At 39.6% G+C, this 15,063-nt stretch overlaps 1 protein-coding gene across 7 annotated transcripts in view; it reads right to left on the bottom strand.

Annotated features, from left to right (window-relative positions):
- znf536 (zinc finger protein 536) overlaps positions 1 to 15,063 on the bottom strand; it is a 234,989-nt gene that overhangs the window by 36,759 nt on the left and 183,167 nt on the right. The gene's annotated exons all lie outside the window — the stretch shown is intronic.

Here is a 15,063-nt window from a genome sequence, read left to right as displayed (position 1 = left end):
GTGTGTGTGTGTGTGTGTGGGTGTGTGTGTGTGTGTGTGAACCTGAACATGAAAGAACGGTCTCTGATCAGATGAAACCACTGCATCACCCTGAAAGCTTCATTCTGGCTGTGAAACATGGAGGTGGCAGCATCATCATGCTGACATACAGTCAGAGCTACAAGGAACGGACGAGTTAGAATGACCTAGTTAAAGACCAGACCTAAGTCCAGATAAGAATCTCTGGTCAGTTCATAGATGCCTTCCATCTGACCTGACACCTGACTAAGCTTAAGATATTTTGCAAAAAAAAACAAAAGTTTTGTTTCTATAATTGTTAAGTTGGTAGGAACACACCACTCAGCGTCTTTCTGCTCTAATTTCAGCTAAAGATTCTTCTAAAAAGTATTGAAGGGCTGAACAGATACACAAACTCCACATTTTTGAGATTTTTAATTGCACAGCATTTTAAAAACTACGAATAAAATGAATTACACTTCACAGTTCTGTGCTCTTTTGTGTTTCAGCTGTCACATAAATTCCCAATAAAATACATTGAACTCATTTCAGAGTTCAAAGGGTGTGATTAGTTTTGCCGAATGCTGCGGTTGGTTGTACGTCTGTATCGATGCAGTTTTATCTCCTAAATAAAAAGATCTAGCAGAAAAGAGGGATAGGAAAAAAAAGAGACGGCTGGAAATAGCATCGGGAAGCGAGCAGGCTGCATGTGCTTCTTTTTTTGTTGGGCGTAATGATTTAATAGAAAGCAGATGGTTACAGATGCAGGGGCCGAGAGCCTGTGATGACATATCTTTAATATTTTAGAGTGGTTTTTGCTGTAAATGTTGCAGCAGCTGTTTCCCAACACAGTAAATTTAAAGCAGGTTTTTTTTTATCCTTTTTTTTTTCTTTTCTTGTGTTTGCGAGCTCGTGTGACTGACAGCTATTGGATTTACTGTAAATTACAGAAATGAATATGCAGAAGTGATGAAAAGGCAAAGGGAAAGAGGAGGAGGGGGCGGCGTGTGCACCCCAACTGTTTGTCACCGAATCAATTTGAGCTCAGTCTGAACCCCGCTGATTATTCCCGTATTTTAGTTTGCTGGAGCCGGCTCCCGTACGGTCGCTGATATCCAAAACGTAAAGAGATACAGAAATAATGAAGCGCAGGGAGAAAGAGCGGGAGGAAGAGGTTGACGCGGGAAGACGAGGAGGAGGCGGCAGCGATAAATGTATATTTGTTTTGTGTTCTGTCGTGGCCAACGGGTTTAGCTTTAATGTCAGCTGTGAGAAGCGGAGGATTGAGGAATTTTTTTTCTGCTTTCGACTCGTGGTGATTGTCATCAATTCGCATCTTGGCATTTAAACCAGGCTTTTCAAACGGGAGTTTTTGAAATGCAAATGCAGTGACACACGACCTGCAAAATTAAAAGACACGCAAGTGAAAGGGACACTTTTAAGGACATGACAGTTTACGGAACACATTTATTGTCCGTAAAACAACTCTGTTTGTTTTTATCTGTTTAATGCAGAAAGAAGGTAAAAAGTGAAAGAAGCCGTGTTTTTTCTTCTTTTTTTTTTTTTTTGCCTATCTCGCCCTTGACTCCCCTGTTTGCGCCTCGAGGGATGTGTTCGATTAGGTGCCTCCTTTTCCCCGCAGACACACGGAGAAAATATGATTCACATTTTTCCCCCCCTCTCTCCATCTCTCTGACGCTACAGTTATTTAAACATCAATAGCCATGTGTCTTCTTTAGCACACACTCTTTCTCATATTGATATTTGTATATGATCATTACTTTTTGGCCCCGCACGCTTTGTTATACCATGTCAGCTTCAATAGGTGCGAGATCCAATACTGCAACCTCTGCATTCCCCCCAAAAAAGCCGATAAAGCAGCCTTCATTGTGTAAAGGGGAATCTAATGTAAGACCACTTGCACATGGACTAAATATGAATAACTCAAAAATGCTGAAAACTGGGTGGAAATTTAATGGAATTCAACAAACTTCCTTCATCTTTTATTAAAACATTTTTTTTAGCATCCAATACTTCATGGGAATAAACAAACCCTTCTTCTAAGAGAAGGAAAACAATCTCATTGCATTAAAGTAAACAGAGAAACAAAAAAAAAATTGTTAAACTGATGACGGTAAGAAGAAGTTGCAGAACGTTTCAGATGAAACAGTTTTTTAAACTTTTGAGCAAAAGACGATATTTTGTTTTGAATGTAACAAATCTCAGAAAGAAAGTTATTGTTAGAAGAAGAATTCTTCCTTTGAGAGGCAGTTTAGACAGATTAACATCTTAGTTTTTCTTCTGTTCTTGCATGACCTCTCAATATCCCAGGGTTCCAGAGATCTTGTGGGAAATAAGGAAATTACTTGTATCCTTTCTAGATCTGGATATGAAAGTAAAAAGAAAACTGAAGGTGAAAATCTGCTTTAGTTTCCAGATTTTCTTCCAAACTCGCATTTAGAGAAAAATCTGAATCTTTTCTAAAAAATTTCACAGTTTTCATGTAAGCTTAACTTTAAATAAACATATTTTATGTTTGATTTTTATAATCACAGCTTTAAATTGTAAGCTGTCAATATTTTAGTTTCTAAGGTTACTGGATTTTTGGCCCCTTCACAACATCAAAACTGAGATTCATGACCTTTCTGCTCTAGATCTTAAATTGTGTTTGGGTGTGAAACGTTAAACCCCCTGTTTTTATTTTTTATAAATAAGTAAAAGTATTAATGTAATCCAAGATGAAGCACATGTACATGGTTACCAAACTGAATCCTTTCTACCCTCCTGATGGGAATATAAAGAGTGACAACAAGTCACTTTACTTCCTGTTTCCTCATTTCCTCTGCTTGAGAAACTGTTGGACTTTTACAAAACCTTTCTACAGTTAATCAGCGATGAGTTTATTGTGTTCAGTAGAATTTAACAAAGCATTTCATTGATCTGGTCATTTCAGTTTTCTAAACGTTCATCATAAAACAAGATTTGGACCAACGTACACTTGGACAACCAAGGACTTTACAGTTTAATGATTTTGTGTGCTTTGTATTGTTAAGATGGAAACAAATCATTACTTCACAATATTTAGTGTTGCGGATTTACAGCTTTTATTTTCTTTCAAAAATGTTGTTTAGTTTCTTTCAAAAAATGAACCTATAGCTAAAGACAAAACCTTTATTTTAATAATTAAAATTTTTAAATATTGAACAAACATATAGATGTTTAATGTTGTCTTCGACCTCCTTAAAGGTCCGATTTGATCTTTTTCATATTTCTGTGAAATCTTTAATGGAGAGCTACCTCCAACTCCAGAGCCGTTTGTGAAGAATTACCCAGGCCTTCTGAGTCGGTAGTACATGTGGATTCTGAAAGAACGGTTATGGACTCTTATCTTCTGAACGTATTTGATTTTTTTAAAAACTAAACTGAACTGAAGACAAAACTGTAAAAGGATGAGTAAATAAAATGAACCCTGGTATTAACTGTTCCATTAAAGAGAATCTTCTTGTAACTAAACCCAAAGGCCTATTTTAGGCCCAAACCTTTTACATATGAATATTCAATGCTTGTTATTTAACTGTTTTACAAATCAGTAATTAATGTTGATTCTGAGGATGTTCTGGTTTTATTAAAGTGAGAAACTTGAGGGCTAGTTAGATATTAAGGGTACACTGTGGCCCTTATGTCTGTCCAGGGTTTATCTCTATAATTTACAGCTGGTGATGAAGATATACTAGTTTCAGAAAGCTCTTATCAATAAGATCTTAGAAATCACAGCCATTTCCGATACTGTTGAGAAACAAATCGGACACTAACATTTAACCTGATGATGACTGGTGAGAGCTGACAGATGGAAAACTGGCTGTTTGAACAACTGGTCCATATGCTGTTTGAAGGAGAGTCGAGAAATGAAGAACAAACATGATGGAACGTTGAAGACTTCCTGCTGATAGCCAGCGATCAACAAGAAGGAATGTTGGTGAGAGAGTGTGATTAGAAGAAAGTCAGATAAAAAACAAAGCAGGTTCAGTGTTCAGCCTCAAGTGGCCACAACAGAAAGACAACTGAACTGAAAAGTTCTGCCCTGCAGGAGAGAAACAAAGTTTTTTTTGTCCAGTCTGGATACATCCGGTTACAGAGAACCAGATCCATTTTAGGTTGGTAGAAAATAGGAGAGGTGTCAAAGGATGGGAGGTATTGATGGATGGGTGGAGGGGAGGCGGGGGGTGGGCCACAAAAATAAACCCAGCTCCCATCTGATGAGCAGCTTGTCCATAATTCTGAGCCCCTGTTTTATGCCAAGCCCACTTCTTGATACAGAAGCCTGACAAAAACAGACCTTCTGAAAAAAAATTCCCTTTTTGTCCATTTGACCCATCAACTGCCACCTCCATCACCCCCCAAACAAACACACACATATGCGCGCACGCACGCACGCACGCACGCACGCACGCACGCACGCACGCACGCACGCACGCACGCACGCACGCACGCACACTTTACATTTATTCTGTTTTTTGACCTAAAACATTTCTACTCGAGAACCAGTTGGTTTTTTCTCTCTTTTTTCTCCCCCATGCAACGGTACAAACAAATTCAAATAAAATCGGCAGAAAAAAGATGTGTGTGTTCATCCCTGTTGCAGCCAACAGCTACAGGACAGATGATGTGGCCATCTTGAGATCGTTTGTCATCTGTCGGGCAGAGTTGACCTTGCAACGCCTGCCGACCGTTACACTGATATCATCTTTTATGGTGAGAAAACACACACACACACACACACACACACACACGCATACACACACACAAACACGCAAAAAATTAAAAATAAATAGATACGGAATAATGGAAGAAGCCAGATAGATCGAGAGAGAGAGAAAGAGAGAGGCGGCTGTTGTTTTCAGTAATAAAGACAGCATTTATGGCTTCCCCTTCGCACTGCCAGTTAAAAGAGAAACAAAAATGGAAATCCATTACGGAACGCTTCTTAAAAGTGTGACCAATCCTTGTTCAGTCAATTAAAGTCTGGAGACGGAGAATATGATGTTTGTCTGTTTAGCCTTCAATGCATACAGATCAGCCTGGATTTGATGATGGAAAGAGACTTTTTTCCCTCAGTCATAGAGACAGCGAGGAGGAGAAAAAAAAGAGGGAGATGGAGGGATGGAGGGGCAGTGCAGCCAAGCTCTGCTTATCTCTTTTCTTCTCTTTCGCTTTCCTGCTTCAGCCCATCTCACCCCCCCCCTCCACCACCCTCCCATCAATATACAAAAGCATTAATGTGCGCAGCTATGTGCTCTGCCATTGTTCTGTGTTTAAATGCTCAGAAAGGGACGTTGTTTGTGTAACTGGCAGAGTTAGCGGTGCACTGCCGCGTCCAAAAGCCTGTACTTAAAAGTTGCTGAGCAGAAAAGAAAAAAAAAGAAAGGAAGAAAAAAAAACAGGGCGCATTAAAAGGAGCGATAGCGAAGCAGTTAACAAGAGTGGTTACCCCGGAATGAGCGGGGATGAGGTTTCACATTAAAACAGATTTATCTTAAAGTATACTGCTAATCCCCTTCAGTTTTAATCCCACCCCCCTCCTCCCAGTCCTTCCCCTACTACATCATTTTCATTCCTATCAAGGCATATTAAAAGAAGCTGTTTATGCTATGCGTCTTGATTTTTTACAAGGATTCCTGGAAAGTGAATCATGGAGCTCGAAGGACTTGTCTTTCGAAAAAAAATAAAGGATTATTAGAAGTAGGAATGGGCAAAAATCGTATGGTTAGTTGTGAAAAAACAATCGTGATAGCAGTTAGCTGACTGGCATTAGCTCCGGGTCAACTCATTACCTCACCTGTTTGTACACTCATTTCATACTTGAGAGTTCCCATTTGATCATTTTCTACTTCCATTCAAACATCATTTAATTATACTATAGTATAATTACTATAGTATATAGTTTGTTATAGCTAAAAAGTGTTTGAAAACTTTCTTTCTCTCAATCTCATTTTTAATTATCCCATTTGGACCAGTTATCTTTCATGAAATAGAGCAGTTTCTTTACCATACAAGGTAGCAACGTTTCCAACGTTCAGCAGATTTTTCTGCCCAAATTTCACAATTTTGATTTGGTTTTTGGCAATTTTGAAAAAGAGTTAAGCGAAATATGGAAATACATTTGCCAAAAAAGTTCTGACGTTGCAAACTTTCCCAGTCCAAACGTTCAGATCAGAAGGGCTGTCAGCACGGCGTGGTCAGAAAGAGACCCTCCAGGCTGGGATGGGAGCGGTGGAATGCTCCCATCCACTAGTGGGTCTCCACTTTACAGGAGGAACGAAACTCTGAAAAATATCTAAGTCCAAACATTCAGCTCGGAGGGGAGGACCCTCTCCATTTTTTGGAGAACTGTGATCTTTGCAAGCTTACAACTTATATGGTGGCAAAAACATCACTAATAAACTATACTTTATAATTTATGAAGTTTGTTAATATTTGAACATGCTAAAGTAATGTAAAATCTAGTAAACTTTACTAGAAACTTTACTTCCAAAGTTTCCAAAGTTTTACTGCGAAAGTTTGACAGTTATTTGTTTCAAACTTTGGTATCAACTGAATGATGACTTCAAATTATGTGCTTTTATGTTGCGCTTTAAAAAAGCCTTAAATGTAAACTTATAAAAGATTATACTATTATGTATATGTATGTGTATATTGTGTAACCATATATATATTTAATGTGAGTATGTGAATATACGTATATACATGGATATTTAAATACAAATGTATGCATGTATGTATGTATGTAAGAATATGGACAGTATCTTTCATTAATGTCGACTGCAGAGTAGGGTGGGCAAATATAATCCTTTTCTTCAGCCTATTCCTTTATTGGTAAATTATTGGTTTGTAAAATAGCATTTTACTTTTTTCCCTGTTTTAAATGTCAATTTACCAAAATAAAGCTCTTTTATGATCATCAAACCTATTTTATGATGAAAAACTACCAGTATGATTAAGCTGGTACGTTTTTAAAGGTTTTCCACTGCTGGTCGAATGAGGCCATCCATGAATTTTGTGTTTTGTTTCAAAATATGACCGAATGCAATTATTATGCATGGTTCAGCAACATAACTTGCACTACTCAGTGTAGCTGTTTTAGTAAAGGACAGTTTGATCAGTTTTATTCTATTACATTCTGTTACACTCTTAAGTATCTCCCTTTCGTGTCAATTGTTTCATTGGATAAATGAAACTCTAGCATAGGCTCACAGTGATGTCAGTACTGTGGTACACAGTTTGACAACCACATCAACCAGGTTGCCACTGATTATTTAATGTCAGAAGGTTTCACCACATGTGCCACTGCCATGGTAGTGACTCACATACTGCAACAATAATCTATTAATAACATAATGCATCTCCCACTGTGCTACGCACTCAGCTGGCATGCTAAATACTTGAAACTGATAGTGAAACTGATGGTAACTTTCTGTTGAACTTGAATGATACTTATTTGACCACTTGGAGGCACTTTCCTGAAATCTCCAAGGGAAATTTTATTTTCTGATCCATATGTATAAAAAATATATAATTTCAACGACAGCTAACATACCCAGGTCTGATGCATCAGTACTCTGTGAATTCCACACCTTTGATCCCACTATATGTGCACTACTCAGAAAAAAAATCTGATATTTCCTCACATCCAGAATCATATATCATGTGCTTTTCAATATGCATACAGAGCAAGTCAGGGTTAGAGATATTACTTGGGTTTGACAGGCTCATAAAGACTGCAGTTATAGATTTAAATACAGCTTAACTGTGAAACTTTTTACTTGAATAGAAACCACAGAGCATTAGAATGAAAGTTTAACCCTGCGTTACCCGTCCCTAATTGGGAGAAATAAAAAAAAAAGTTAAAGCAATACAGCCGGAGTCAAAGAGGGGCAGTGGAGGAGACCGAGGAGCGCGCCGAGTGTCTGATCTGATGCAACCTATTTGACGATTGTCATGCTGGATGGCGACGGCTGTGGTGATAGGTGGTGGAGGGGTGTTGTCATGCTCTCTGTCACACTCGGCTGTGTCACACTAGCTGGATGGATGCCTCTGTCCACTGCAAGCTGCTTGAATGAGGAAACATATGGGTGCACGAGAGCCTCGGCCCACCTCATGAATATTTGATTCATATTTCCTGTGTGTATGGGCAAGAAAAATAGAGAGAGAAACAGAGAGAGAGAGAGAACAGAGGAAGAAAGAGGGAAAAAAGGAAGGATATTTCTTTCTATTTCTCACTTGTCATTTCAGAAAAAGCTCACAAGGCTTACTTTGTGGCATTCTAATCATAATTGCCAATCCTGAATACAAATCTCTCAGCGCCAAACATGCCGAGTGAAACTGAAATGACAAAATGAAGCTCATATAACGGTGTAATCAAAGTTACATTCAGGAGAAAAAGGATAAGCGCGGGGGGGAGGGGGGGGGAGGGAGTTCTTCCCTAACCAGCAGGAGATGAGGATCAGGGGCCAGTTATTAGCTCGGCAAGGAACAAAGGGCCCCAGTGTTGCAAGGTGGCTTATGCCTCAGACAGTTACTGTACCTTTCAAAACTAATATGTAACCATATCTGTTTTAAAAGGATGATTCATATTACTGTGAATTCATGGGAAAACTTGTTCCCATCTCTTTGACCCAGGAAACACAAATCCCACTTGTCGTAAGCCCCCAACACACACACACACACACGCACACGCACCTACACACACCCTCAACATACAGACACATTCACTTCAACTACATGCCTGGCCTTTAACAAAAAATATCCCATTTAAAAAGATAGGCACATTAAATTTTTGTTATGATGTCAAATATCCTCAGCTTTTTTTGACAGAACAATGGAGCTGATTGTGCTTTAATGCTACTGAGGCGACTGGAAAAGGTCAGCGCGGGCGTGGCTGGGCGCACAAGGACGGCACTGACTGAAAATTGGGTTATATGTGATCAACTAAGTTATTAATCAGATTAAAATGGATTCCCTCTGCCTGCTGTTTAACTAGGCAAGAGGGAGGGAGGGGAGGAAAAAAAAAGAAAGAAATAAAGACGGCGCAAAGAGGGACAGAGATGCAGAACAAATAGGCCAGTGTTTACACATCCAAGAGCAAAGAAAGCCATTGTGTTGGGAAGCGCTCGCAGATGAGTTCCGATAAGGGCCGGGACCCTTCGGAACATCCCGGCGCATAGAACCCGGCTGTCTAAAAGCATGTGCCCTTGCCACAGATGCCCCCTCGTCTCATCCAGGTAACCTCTCTAATCCTGATTAAATCACTGTAATTAGAATAAGCAGCGTTCCTCCACCCCCATATTTCCCTAATAAAACAATGCAGCCGTTTAAATCCAGTCGGTGGGATTTGCAACGCAACAATGCAGTTTATATCCATCTCTGCTGAGGAATTAAGTGTATTTTCTAACTGCTAATGTTGTAACGTTGCGGGGTGATTTGTTTCGACGCTCGCTATTCTTATTCCCCCTGCGGTTTTGTCCCCCCTCCCCCCCCTTTTCTCTCCCTCGCCAACTTTATTTATTTGGCTCTTATTTATTTGCTTGTCTGAGCTTTTCTTTTTTTTTATGTTAAATCAAACAAGATTTATTTATTTTTTTATTCTTTTAGCAAGTGGTCGGGATCATTCCCTGCGACGGGGAAATAACGCAACTTATTTGTCCTTAATTGCCACAGAGCTTTTCAAACACAGCAACTTGCCGCCTGTGCGTCTCTACCTGTGTATATTTTTTTGTTTTTATTAGTATCACGGCACGGCTCCATTGATGTGGAATCGCAGAGGAAATAAAAGTTGACATAGTTTCTTCGTTTTTTTATAATTTTTTTTTTTCCGTACCCCCACAATCCCTTGTTTTCCTCCCCGCTCTGCCTTGCTCTCTGTTGTGTTTTATATATCTGTATTTTTCCTTGAAGTTGCTGCGGCATTGTCTCATTATGTGTCGACTTGCTTTGTAAGTGTAGTTATTATGCCTGCGTGTCTTTTCCTGGCAGTGCTGTTTTCTTTCAATCTCTCTCTCCTCTCTCTCTCTAAAACACACACACACACACACACAATGTGCTGTCTCTCTCTGTTTCTTCCTCGGAGGATGAGGAGCTTTATGAGTACAACTCCTCTGAGGCATCCTCTTCACATCTCCAGGGCGCCTGGGGAAGGGAACGTTGCATTCTTAAGAGGAGCAACTCAAACTGAACAAAGTCTACAGGAGTCAAGGAAGAAAAGCAACAAACAGCAAACTAACGAGATGGGAAGCAGAGATCATGTCAAATATATCGGGTTAGAAGGCTAATTTATAACCCATTGTTTAATGTTTTCCAATATCAAATACTCTGCAAACATGCGGTGGGTGCAACAATATATAGACATGAAAGCGCTTTATTTGCACAAATATATAAACTCACATACGTATACTTTCTGTGACTGTTCTCATGCTGGTTTCTCCCCATCCCGTCTCTGTAGCACTGAATGGAATAATTGTCATGCAACTTTGCAATCATCCACCATTCGTCTCCATTTTTCTTATCAAGCGCAACTCGATCCTGCCTCTCATTCACTGCGCTGTACTTACAGGAAACACGATGTGACCGATATTATTGGTGGTATTAGTAAGAATGGCTGAGAAAAGCCAAGAAAGGAAGAATATGATTCTGTTTCAGATAGAAGCTTTCAGCAGCCCACTGATATATGGGAATTAGTAAGTGGGGGGGAATATTTTTAGAGAGTGAGAGCAACAGGTTTGCAGCTTGACAGCAGCTATTACATTTGATTGCTCCTTGAAAACTACACTATTTTGTTCTTTTGGGTGACAAGGTGATAATGCACCTCTGCACAAGTTAAACTGGTAATATCACCGCACGTGGGAAATAGCACCTTGCCTTCACCAGCCGTCAGAACTGTCACTCCGGCACGATGGAGGTGCACAATGAGAGCTTGGGGAAGCGCATCACAAACAGTAGTCTTCCTCTCAGTAAAACACAGACACACACACACACACACATGCAGACATACAGACAGAGAGACAGACAGACAGGCCTCCAGATGGCTTAATCACTGGAGGAGCCCATGCCCTCAAGCAACAAGCAAAAGAAAGAAAGACTTGAGAGTGAGAAAAACAGAAAAAGGATGGATCCTGGAGTGTGGGAAAGTGAAATGCAGGAATTTAAAGGAGGGAGGCGTGGGGGGGAGAAGGGGACGCCAGTGAGCTTGTATTGGTCCAAACAGAGAAACATCAGTTATTTCCATCTGGGCACTCAGATGTTGGTTCAAGTTTTAATCAAGTTAGACTGGTAACCAAAAATAGCACAAAATGGCTGAATTAGACATGACTACACTGATCTGGTGGGGAAAAAAGTAGGGAAACTGGACAATCGTTTTTTTGTTTTCATTTAAATTTTTAGAAAAGTTTCAGATTCTGGAGTTCGTTTCATGCTTAGTGGTACAATGTATCTCATCTTTAAAAGGGTAAGGTTCCATGAAAGAGCATTAATATGTGGAGACAGATGGCTTAATTACATTGTTTAATAAAAGAAATAAAAAACAAGAGTAACGTGAACACGTTACAATGATTTTATTGATCCTGCTCACAGTCATTGGGTAAACAGGGGGACTGCAACTAATTGAGCAAATTTCCCCAATATCGAAGAAAGTCGTACATGTAAATTTTGGTTTACTTGCATTCATATGCAAACTTGCGTGTGAAAAACTTGTGCAAGGCAGTAAACTATTCAGTTAGGCATGACAAATAAACCATTTTGTCAACAAGGATTACACCAATTCATCTAAAATGGATGCCTTTAGAAGTTTGGAGGAGGAATCTAGAAGAAAACCATGGAAAGATGACTAAAGGTTTCGTACCTGTCGCAAAGATCGTGCATTAAAACAAAAGGTTGTAACAGCATATTTGTCATACATTTATAAAGCATAAAATAGCGAAGCGAGAGCCCTTTTTTTCACTAACGCAAACAAAACAGCAATTATTAGGAGAACTACAGAGTATACCATAAGAGTCCTTGATATTCTGATGGGTCTAATTGAACACATCCAAGCATTTCCCTGGCTTCTTTCTTTTGCCTACTCCTCTAATTCTAAGAGGTGCTCAGCTATGAGCGCTGCCATTTTCTGCTCTAAAATCCTCTGAGCACGACGCTCTCCAGCTTGTCAGTCTCAACCTTCCAAAGTCCCACACCACATTTAATATATTAAGTGAACAAGGGGGTTGAGGTAACGTGAGTAATACAACGTGAGGAGCAATGTTCGCAAGCAGACCTGGCGTGTACAGCACCGTTTGAATAATGTAATACTTCATGTTTGATAATGCATGGCTATAGATAGGTCTACAGCACAGCCAAGTATTGATTGTGTTAAGCACACCTAGAGTACAGCAAATGGTGTGGGTATATATCAATCTTTACTATGAACTGTACTTAAGTAACCAGATACCTTGTCTGATTACAGAAACCTCAGGGCCACTGATGCTGCTAATGACATTTATTGATAAACCTAATTTTCAGGGCCAGTTTGAGGCGTGCTTTAATATCACAGACAGGTTGAGTGTGTGTTTGTGTAAATCCTCACATCTTCATCTATATCTGTTAAAAGTCAAAGTGCAACTAGACTCATGTATATTGTGGCCCGTTGTGCCTCCTCCGGGCATACTAATGAAGAAGCGGTCAGTCCAAACGTGCAACGCGTGCCTTACGACGCTTCCCGCACATTCAGGGGAGAATTTCAATATTAATGATTTATGCCATATTTGCATACAAACCTAATGCAAACCCACTCAAGATAATCACATTTTGCCAGGTCTGAATTGAGTTTTACAGACGTCTGCGCTACTACCCCCACCTTCTTCTTTTTTTTTCCACCCACCATGTAACAGTGGAATGTGTGTCTCTTTTTTTTTTTTTTTGTTCAAGCTGCGGGTGACCCCCCAACACAAGGGGTTTACAAGTGGACACATAAAGAAGGACTGTAATAGTGCATTTTACTGAGACAAGTGTGCCTATTATTTCCCTTCCAGCCACGCAGCAGTAGCGTATGAACCAGGACCGGCAGAAACAGGAAGGATAATAGCACACACTGACCGTGTTGTCAACAAGGATGGTAAAAATGTTATTTTGTCCTGAAAACACCATATCCATGCTCTTCCCTTATGCTTCTATCTCAACTCATTTCAACTACAACTCAGATGTTTTTTAGAGAACATTTGATGATGACTGCGACCAAACCGAGCTACTAGTTGCAGTATATTTCACCCGAATACAGAAATACAATCAGAAAATTGCAATTTTTGCAGTTAAACATAAACTGAAGTACCATAGATTAAAAAACTAAGTGGACAATAAGAAACCAAATGCACTGACAGTTAATGACTATAATGGCCCAGCAGTTTTAAACAACTTTTTGCCAAATAAATGAAAAATAATTAACAGTTAACGTGAAGTATGTTATACAGAATTATAGTGATTTTTTTTATATTTAACTACCAAATTTTCCACACTATAAGGTGCACCTAAAAACCTTCAATTTCCTCAAAAGCCGACAGTGCACCTTATATATGGACCAATATTGAGCCACAACGGGTCTAGCAACTACGGTAAGCAGCCGCCGACTTCATTTTCGCCAGTAGAAGAAGAAGCGCGCGGTGCATGCTGGGATAGTTGTCAGAACGCTGGTTTGTTAATAAAGTTTGACTGACCTATCTACGTACCGACCTGATAATCAAGTCGTCTGCAGGTCATTTAGCACCAGGTTCTCCACAAACATGCTGTGCGCGACCGGAGAAGGGTGACCATCGTCCGGCCACGCCCCGGCCACCCGAGTCCAGTCCGACTCGGGTGGCTCTCCTCGCCACCCGAGTCGGACTGTTTTGTTGACATTCTTTATGTCAACAAAGTGGCTTTAGATATTCATCCAGGGTGCTTCAACTATGGTTACCAAGGGACCAGTCCCTATACATTTAAAGCCGGCGGGGGCTCATGGGAAGAGAGATTGGTGGGCTTGTCGGTTGGTCTGTGTTACCCAGAAAGCATTTGGGCACAATATCGCAACACCAACACCGTGAGTGAAACAATGACTGCGGCAGCCTACTATATAAAGTACTCGGGGACCACTTCTTTATTATTACACATTCACATTTGTATAGTACGAAACAAATCGCGTCCCATATCGGTTCAATACAGGACGGGTGGCAACCCTAACTATAGCGTCTATTCTATGCGCCTTATAATGTGTTGCGCCTTATATATGGAAAAAGTTTTAAAATAGGTAATTCATTGAAGGTGCGCCTTATAGTGCGGAAAATACGGTAATCAAAATCCTGTTTATATCTGGAAAACAATTTACATTTGACCCAACTTATGGTTTTGCTTTTCAAAGTTCATATTTATTGCAACACAAAGTTTATGCAATTTGTGAAATAACTAACGTTATTGAAAAGCTGCACAAGTATTTCTTCATCTTGGAGAAGCTAAATAATCACTTTTATCTCATTTACATTCTAGGACTTCTAAAAAAGGATTTGATTTTACTCATGTTTACTATAATGCCTCAATGTGATTATTAGTGCAGTGTAAAAAAAAAAAGAAAAGCCTGAAATTCAAAGTTAAATATTCGTAACGGCGAACACAGCTATCCACTTTACATTTCTAGCTTCCAGATTATTGCATGTGTGACTTTCTGCTGCAAAGGCTTTCTCTCTTTTTAAGAATACTTCATAGTCATTATTATCTTATTTTCTTGTGCCCATAAGTAACGAGTTTGCTGTCATTTTGCAGCCACTTGATTTTCTTTTTGCTTTGGACATAACAAAAAAATATCAACATTTTTATTAAAACCAATGACATTAACTATGTGTCACTGGTAGAGGGCTCATGGATACCGATGACCAACAGCACTCGTTTTTACTCTCTTTTTATACAGACACTCGGCAACCAGCGAGCACTGTAAAAAATAGGGAGGGTGAGATAAAAAGACTTTTTTTTCCTTCAGTCTCAAGGATCAGCTATAACCTTAGCAGAATCATGAAAGCT

This window comes from Poecilia reticulata, linkage group LG3 (genome assembly GCF_000633615.1).
Source record: "Poecilia reticulata strain Guanapo linkage group LG3, Guppy_female_1.0+MT, whole genome shotgun sequence".
NCBI classification, from domain to species: domain Eukaryota; kingdom Metazoa; phylum Chordata; class Actinopteri; order Cyprinodontiformes; family Poeciliidae; genus Poecilia; species Poecilia reticulata.
Note: the sequence above shows the minus strand (reverse complement) of the source record. Positions and strands in the feature narration are given on the sequence as shown.